Source organism: Mus pahari, unplaced genomic scaffold (genome assembly GCF_900095145.1).
Source record: "Mus pahari unplaced genomic scaffold, PAHARI_EIJ_v1.1 scaffold_9014_1, whole genome shotgun sequence".
In the NCBI taxonomy this organism is placed as follows: domain Eukaryota; kingdom Metazoa; phylum Chordata; class Mammalia; order Rodentia; family Muridae; genus Mus; species Mus pahari.
Genome location: NW_018392928.1, coordinates 19,695 through 28,060, shown reverse-complemented (window position 1 = coordinate 28,060; position 8,366 = coordinate 19,695). Strand labels below are relative to the sequence as shown.

The window sequence follows — 8,366 nt, the reverse complement described above, 5'->3', positions numbered from 1 at the left end:
AATGGAAATTGATCTGAAGTTCTCTATCTTTGTTGGGTCTTTATGTGATTTAGGTATTAGAGTAATTGTGGTTTCGTAGAATGAATTGGGTAGAGTACATTCTGTCTATTTTTTGGAATAATTTGAGAACTGGAATTATGTCTTCTTTGAAAGTCTGATAGAACTCACCACTAAACCCATCTGGTCCTGTGTTTTTTTTTTTTGGTTGGGAGACTATTAATGACTGCTTCTATTTCTTTAGGGGATGCAGGACACTTTAGGTCATTAATGTGATCCTAATTTAATTTTGGTGCCTGGTATCTCTCTAGGAATTTGTCCATTTCATCCAGGTTTTCCAGTGTTGTTGAGTGTAGCCTTTTGTAGAAGGATCTGATGGTATTTTGGATTTCCTAGGATCTATTGTTTTGTCTCCCTTTTCATTTCTGATTTTGTTAATTAGGATGCTGTCCCTATGCCATCTAGTGTGTCTGACTAAAGTTTTATCTATCTTGTTGATTTTCTCAAAGAACCAGTTCCTGTTTGGTTGATTCTTTGAATAGTTCTTTTTGTTTGCACTTTTTTGATTTTGCCCCTGAGTTTGACTTTTTCCTGCTGTGTACTCCTCTTGGGTGAATTTGCATTCTTTTGTTCCAGACCATTTAGGTGTGCTTTCAAACTGCTAGTGTATGCTCTCTCTAGTTCCCCCCCCCCCCCAGGCACTCAGAGCTATGAGTTTTCCTCTTAGAAATGCTTTCATTTTTGTCCCATAAATTTGGGTATGTTGTGGTTTCATTTTCATTAAATTCTAAAAAGTCTTTAATTTCTTTATTTCTTCCTTGACCAAGGTATCATTGAGGACAGTATTGTTCAGTTTCTATGTGAATGTTGGCTTTATATTGTTTTTTGAAGATCAGCCTTAGTCCATGGTGATCTGATAGGATGCATGTGACAATTTCAATATTTTTGTATTTTTTGAGGCCTGTTTTATGTCCAATTACATGGTCAGTTTTGGAGAAGGTACCATGAGGTGCTGAGAAGAAGGTATATCCTTTTGTTTTAGGATAAAATGTTTTGTATATATCTATCAAATCGATTTGTTTCATAACTTCTGTCAGTTTCACTGTGTCTCTGTTTAGTTTCTGTTTCCAGGATCTGTTCATTGATGAGAGTGGAGTGTTGAAGTCTCCCACTATTATTGTCTGAGTTGCAATGTGTGCTTTGAGCTTTACTAAAGGTTCTTTAATGAATGTGGCCGCCCTTGCATTTGGAGCATAGATATTCAGGATTGAGAGTTCATCTTGGAAGATTTTACCTTTGATGACTATGAAGTTCCACTCCTTGTCTTTTTTGATAACTTTGGATTGAATTTATTCGATGTTAGAATGGCTACTCCAGCTTGTTTCTTCACACTGTTTTCTTGGAAAATTCTTTTCCAGCCTTTCACTCTGAGGTAGTGTCTATCTTTTTCTCTGACATGGGTTTCCCATAAGCAGCAAAATGGTGGGTCCTGTTTTTGTAGCCAGTCTGTTAGTCTATGTCTTTTTATTGGAGAATTGAGTCCATTGATGTTAAGATATATTAAGAAAAAGTAATTGTTGCTTCCTGTTATTTTCATGTTAGAGTTGAGATTCTGTTCTTGTGGCTGTCTTCTTTTAGGTTTGTTGAAGGATTACTTACTTTATTTTTTTAGGGTGTAGTTTCTTTCCTTGTATTGGTCTTTTCCCATTATTATCCTTTGAAGGGCTGGATTCATGGATAGATATTGAGTGATTTGGTTTTGTCATGGAATACTTTGATTTCTCCATCTATGGTAATTGAGAGTTTTGCTGGGTATAGTAGCCTGGGCTGGAATTTNTGTTCTCTTAGTGTCTGTATAACATCTGTTCAGGATTTTCTGGCTTTCATAGTCTTGGGTGAGAAGTCTGGAGAAATTCTAATAGGTCTGCCTTTATATTTTATGGCCTTTTTCCCTTACTGATTTTAATATTCTGTCTTTATTTTAATATTCTGTCTTTATTTATAGTGCATTTGTTGTTCTGATTATTATTTGTCAGGAGGAAATTCTGTTCTGGTCTAGTCTATTTGGAGTTCTGTAGGCTTCTTGTATGTTCATTGGCATCTCTTTAGTTATGGGAAGTTTTCTTCTATAATTTTGTCAAAGATATTTGCTGGCCCATTAATTTGAAAATCTCCTTTCTCATCTATTCCTATTATCTGTAGGTTTGGTCTTCTCATTGTGTCCTGGGTTTTCTGGATGTTTTGAGTTAGTATCTTTTTACATTTTGCAGTTTCTTTGATTGTTGTGTCCATCTTCCCTATGGATTCTTCTGCACCTGAGATTCTCTCTTCCATCTCTTGTATTCTGTTGCTGGTGCTCGTGTCTATGTTTCCTGATTTCTTTCCTAGAGTTTCTATCTCCAGAGTTGTGGGTTTTCTTTATTGTTTCTACTTACATTTTTATTTCCCGAATGGTTTTGTTCAATTACATCACCTGTTTGGTATTATTTTCCTGTAACTCTAAGAGATTTTTTTTTTTTTTTGGTTTTTTGAGACAGGGTTTCTCTGTGTAGACCTGGCTGTCCTGGAACTCACTTTGTTGAACAGGCTAGCCTCGAACTCAGAAATCCTCCTGCCTCTGCCTCCTGAGCGCTGGGATTAAAGGCGTGTGCCACCACGCCCGGCTCTAAGAGATTTTTGTGTTTCCTCTATTATAGGCTTCTAGCTGTTTAATCTGTGTTTTCCTGTAGTTTCTTCTTAAAGTCCTCCATCATCATCATGAGAAGTGACTTTAGATCTGTGTCTTGCTTTTCTGGTGTGATGGTGTATCCAGGACTTGCTATGGTGGCAGAGTTTTGGTTCTGATGTTGCCAAGTAACTTTGTTTGTGGTTGCTTCTGTTCTTATGCTTGCCTCCTGCCATCTGATTATCTCCACTGATTTCTGCCCTCAATATATCTGATTGGAACCTGTCCTTTCTATAATTCTAGTTGATTCAGAATTCCTCAGAGTCCAGCTTTCTCTGCAATCCTTTGATTGTGGGCTCCTGTGAACCTGAGATTCTGGGTGTGTCAGATTTCTTGGCAGTCAAGCTTCCTCTGAGACCCTGAAATACTGGTGTGACCCAGATCCTGTTATCCTGGGATCCTGTTGCTGAAGATCCTGGGTATGTTACAGTGCCTGGAAGTTGTGTCTCCATTGAGGACCATGGAGCTGTCCCATCTGTTTGAAACCAAGGTAAACCAGAACTGATCAAAAGGAACCTGAACCTCTGGTGTCCTTTTTCCTGCTGTCACAGGCCCATCACACTTGGATTGGAACTGATGTTGTGTTCCACTTACCAGTGATCCTAAGAATGCGTGGAGAGTCTTCTAGGTACCGTGGGGGTGTCTGCCAACTCCATCCTCAAGGTGATCCAGTTCTGGCACCGACTGGAAAGGACTTGTGCCCTTGGTCAGGCTGGTTTTCTGCTTCCCTATTGCTGTCTCAGGTCCCGTGCGATTGGAATGGAACCGATGTTGTGTTCTGCTCACCATGATCCTAAGATAGTGTGGAGTGTCCTCTTGGGACCATGAGGGTGTCTGCTGACTCTGAGCCCAAGGTGACCCAGTGCTGGCGCGCACTGGAAGGGACTTAATGAGCTATTTCTAATCTCCTGATGGAAGGCCTTCCTGTGCTCCACTCAAGGCATGGACTAAGGACTCTTGCCTGCATGGGAATCTCTCTCCCTCTTCCCTCTCTCCCATATCCCTGGGGCCTAGGGTGTTGCCCGGGGTCCCCTGGTATCAAGTGGCTGTCCCTTGTCCACTCCCTGCCAAGTGGGGTCAGTGGCTTAGATGCCCACCTGGGCTGAGTGGAAAGTGTCTGACAGCCCTCTCACATCCACCTGCCCAGAGCACAGGAGGAACTCTGGCAAGACATGGGCATTTTCTTCCCTCCCCACTCTGTGCCAACACCCCAACAGGCCAACATGGAGTGTAAATAATAGATTAATTTAATTTAAAAAATTAATTTTTTTGCCCAGCTGTACTACTCCTGGACATATACCCAAAGGACATTCCATCCTACTTTAAGGAAATTTGCTCAGCTATGTTTGTATCAGATTTTCTTGTAATAGCTAGAAACTGGAACCAATTTACATGTCCCTCAACCAAATAATGGATAAAAACATGGTTTACATATACTTAATCTAATTTTACACAGCTATGAAAATAAACATCATTGTTAAATAGGCAGGCAAATGGATGAAACTGGAGAAGGTCATCCTAAGTTAGATAACACAGAACCATAAAGTCACACAAATGTGTACTCACTTGTAAGTGGATACTTGATGTAATGTAAAGAACAATCATTCTAGAATACAAAGATCCAGAGAAAATAAGTATTAAAGAGGGCTATGTGGGGGACACATGAATCTCCCTGGGAAGGGGAACTAAAATCAATAATGCTGGTGTGGATGGTTGCTGCAGACATTCAGTCAGGGGTCTCTAAGACATGCGGGGGGACTACACTCAGATACCCAGGTAAGGAATGGATTCGGCGTGACAGACAGAGACACAGACACAGATGGCTGTATCAACTGCTGCAAATTTTTACTATTCAGCCTTAGATTTTATACGTTAGATACAATGAAGAAGGAACTAGCAAATATTCAAAAGATTACAATCTTTTACTCAGAAATAGCTCATCCTTAGCCCAAATTTATGCAAGCACAGAACATTCAGAAAGAGAATCATACTTGGCTCAGCACCTGCGGTCAAGCTGCCAGATATCTGATTTTACTAGTATCATATTAACTCATAACTTCTACTTTACATGGCCACTCATTAACTCCCCTGATAAAGGCTTTCAAGCAGCCGCGTTTCTTCAATCTTTAACATTTACCCATCTATTTCAATTTAAATCATATACTCCTGTATGTGGCAATGGAGCATCAGTGGGCTTTTAAATATAAGGTCCTTGATAAGTTTCATTTTCCCTGAAATTTTTACTTGCAATGTAAAATTCCCCATTCTAATTTCTAATCCTAATTGCTCATAGTATTCTTTATCACTATTGATTTCACTGTGTCCAATAGTTCTCTTTAATCTTTCTTTTCCTAGAAATCCTGATTCAAACTTCTGAAGAACATCCAGGATTTTTCCCAAATAAGTTTAAGCTGTTTCTTAATAATGTAACTAGTAACTAAGCAGCTGCAGGTCATCAGAGTTCACAATCTTGTTGATTGTCAGTGCAAGTAGTCCTTGCTCAACTTTCTATTCTATCTCTATTTCTGACCTACTGGTGGGTAACAAAATCTGCCTTGTGGGAGACGTTATGTCCTCAGTAGATGGTGGCTCACTAGTTACTTCCTTATTTCCTGGAACATCCAGACCTGGGACCCGATCGCAGAAGGCAACATCAAATGTGGGAACAGAGGAGCCATAGATCAATAGACCGCAGACAGCAAGTAGCCCTAATGCCCAGGTGCTAATTATTCCCCAGCATGAGCCCAAAAGGAAAGCACTCTATGACTATGTAGGAGGTTGCTGCTGTTGACCTTCAGGGAGGTGAAGCCACATGTGGCACGAACCCCCAGGACTAGCAGCCATTCAAGCTCTTTGGCCTCTATGCTGCACAGTCTTCTCTGAAGAGGGTGCAGCAGATGGTAACAGAAGGGATCATGTGATTCAGAAGATGGAGAGAAAAAGTACTGGGAGAGTCAAATGAAATTTAGAGGCATTTCCAGGTTAAGGTAAAAATGTAGTGCAATGAAAACACCCAAGAATCTACAAAGGTGACCATAATTAATCCTCCTAGTAATTGTGAATAAGGAGCCTGAAGACATCTCCTTAATCAGACAAGACTTCCAGTGGAGGGATAGGGATACCAACCTAACCACAAAACCTTTGACCTACAACTTGTCATACCTGTAAAATGTCCTCAGGTGGTATTCAAATTATGGGAGTGGACACCCAATGAATGATCTAGCTGGTGACCTATGCTATTAAAGGGACACAACCCCAGACATTAGACGGAAGGCCAGAATCCAGGGATTGGATACCTGTGAGGCCTAAATTAGGACCATAAGTGACTGGCAATAACATAAACCTATACCATACCAAAATACAAACCAACAACAAAAAGCAATTCTGGTGTTATCCTCATTACATATCTCAAAAAATTCTGATGTTTTATCCAGTTATTCCCTTTAATTTTTTCTAAGCAAAGTTTTCACTAATTATCCACTCTTGTTAATGTAGGTATATTTCAGCACTAAGTTTAAAACTGTTTCAGCTTTTAAGAGTCAGCCAGGTCCTGAGCTGCTTCAACATTTTAGATAGTTATATCAATAGTCTTACTCCTATGCACAATTATTGTGTAAGTTATTTTTACTTAGTCTACTAAGAAATGTTTTGGGTGTTATTCACCCTCTGAACACAGGCACTTTGCCCTACATGTAGCCTAATGAAGACCTTTTTGGAAATGGGAACTTGTAGAGATAGATCCAACTGCTACCAAGGAAGAACCTGGCTTTGAGAGGGATACTATAGTAATTTTGGCATATCCTCAAATTGCTGATGCATAGATCATTATTACTCTGTAAACTAGAACCATTTTTTCCCATTCAGTTGAGGACTTTGAACACTGAATCTACAAGGATAAGTTATGTCTTAAGCCAGACTATGCAACTTCTTTTTAAATCATGAGAAACCTACATGCAGGGCAGCTCATGATCAGCAGATGTCACAATGAAGCCAAGAATCTCCATAGAGAGACGAAGTGGGTATGGAAGGGATTCTGTATCTATCTTCTTTGGTTTTCTTTCTTAAATGTATTGTTAACTGTCCTGCCCTGCTGTGATTGACATGTTATGTCTCCTTGCTCCAACACCATAAATATTCTTTTTTAAACACTTAAAAAAAAACAGGATTGTTAAAGCTCTTCTCAACAATAAAAGAACTTTTGGAGGAATCAGCATCCCAGACCTCAAGCTGTACTACAGAGCAATAGTGGTAAAAACTGCATGGTATTGGTACAGTGACAGACAGGTAGATCAATGGAATAACATTAAAGATCCAGAAATGAACCCACATACCCACAGTCACTTGACAAAGGAGCTAAAGCAAACCAGTGGGAAAAAGACATCAAAAGAAGCATAGTCCTCCATTGCTGGTGGGATTTGCAAGCTGGTACAAACACTCTGGAAATCAGTCTGGTGTATCCTCAGAAAATTGTGCATAATACTACCTTAGGACCCAGCTAAACCATTCCTGGGCATATAAGCAGAAGATGCTCCAACATGTAATAAGGATACATACTCTACTATGTTCATAGCAGCCATTTTTTATAATAGCTAGAAGCTAGAAGCAACCCAGACGTCCCTCAACAGAGGAATGGATATAGAAAATGTGGTACTTTTATACAGTGAGGTACTACTCAGCCATTAAAAACAATGACTTCATGAAATTCACTGGCAAATGGATGGTACTTCAGAATATCATTCTGAGTGAGGCGTCTCTGTCACAAAAAACAAACGTGATATGCACTCACTGATAAGTGCATACTAGCCAGAAAGTTCAGAATACCCAAGATTCAATTCAAAGACCATATGAAGCCTAAGAATTAGGAAGAACAAAATGTGGATGCTTCAGTGTGTTTTAGATGGGGGCTGTGGGACTGGCGAGTTCTCACCCAAGTGAGGGATAACTATTGACTTTTGTTTATATTTTTGTTTGTTTGTTTGTTTGTTTGTTTTTTCATTTAAGGCAATCTATCTCATCAGAAATCCCAGAGATGTTCTTGTGTCTGGTTATTTTTTCTGTGGTAACACAAACCTTGTGAAGAATGTAGAGTCACTGGAAATTTATTTTGAAGGGTTCCTAAAAGGAAATGGTGAGTAACTTATGAAATATAGGAGATGGGGAATTCTCAGATATATTTATTCCATTAAATAATTTATTCATGTTATATCTCAATATCCAGCACTTTTCTACTCTCAGTGTCCCCCTCTCACAGCTCCTTTCTCCATTCCCCTCTCCTCTGAGCAAGGGTAGGTGCACCCAAAGTATCTCTCCACCATGGCATATCAATTCTCTATAGGACTTGGTGCATCCTCTCCCACTGAGGCGAGACAAGGCAGACCTTGTAGGGGAATGGGATCCACAGACAGGAAACAGTTTCAAGGATATCCCCATGTACAGTTGTTGGGATATCTTCATGAAGACCAAGCTGCACATATGTCACATATGTGCAGGGACCCTATGTCTAGCTCATGATAGGTTTTTGGTTGGTGGTTTAGTCTCAGAGTGCTCAAAGGACCAGATTAGTTGACCCTGTTAGTCTTTCTCTGGAGTTCTTATCCTTTTTGGGTCCCTCAATGCTTTCCCCAACTCTTCCACAAGACTCCCA

The 8,366-nt window shown here is 39.9% G+C and overlaps 1 pseudogene; it reads left to right on the top strand.

Moving 5' to 3' along the window:
* LOC110315252 overlaps positions 1 to 8,366 on the top strand; it is a 33,978-nt pseudogene that overhangs the window by 7,322 nt on the left and 18,290 nt on the right.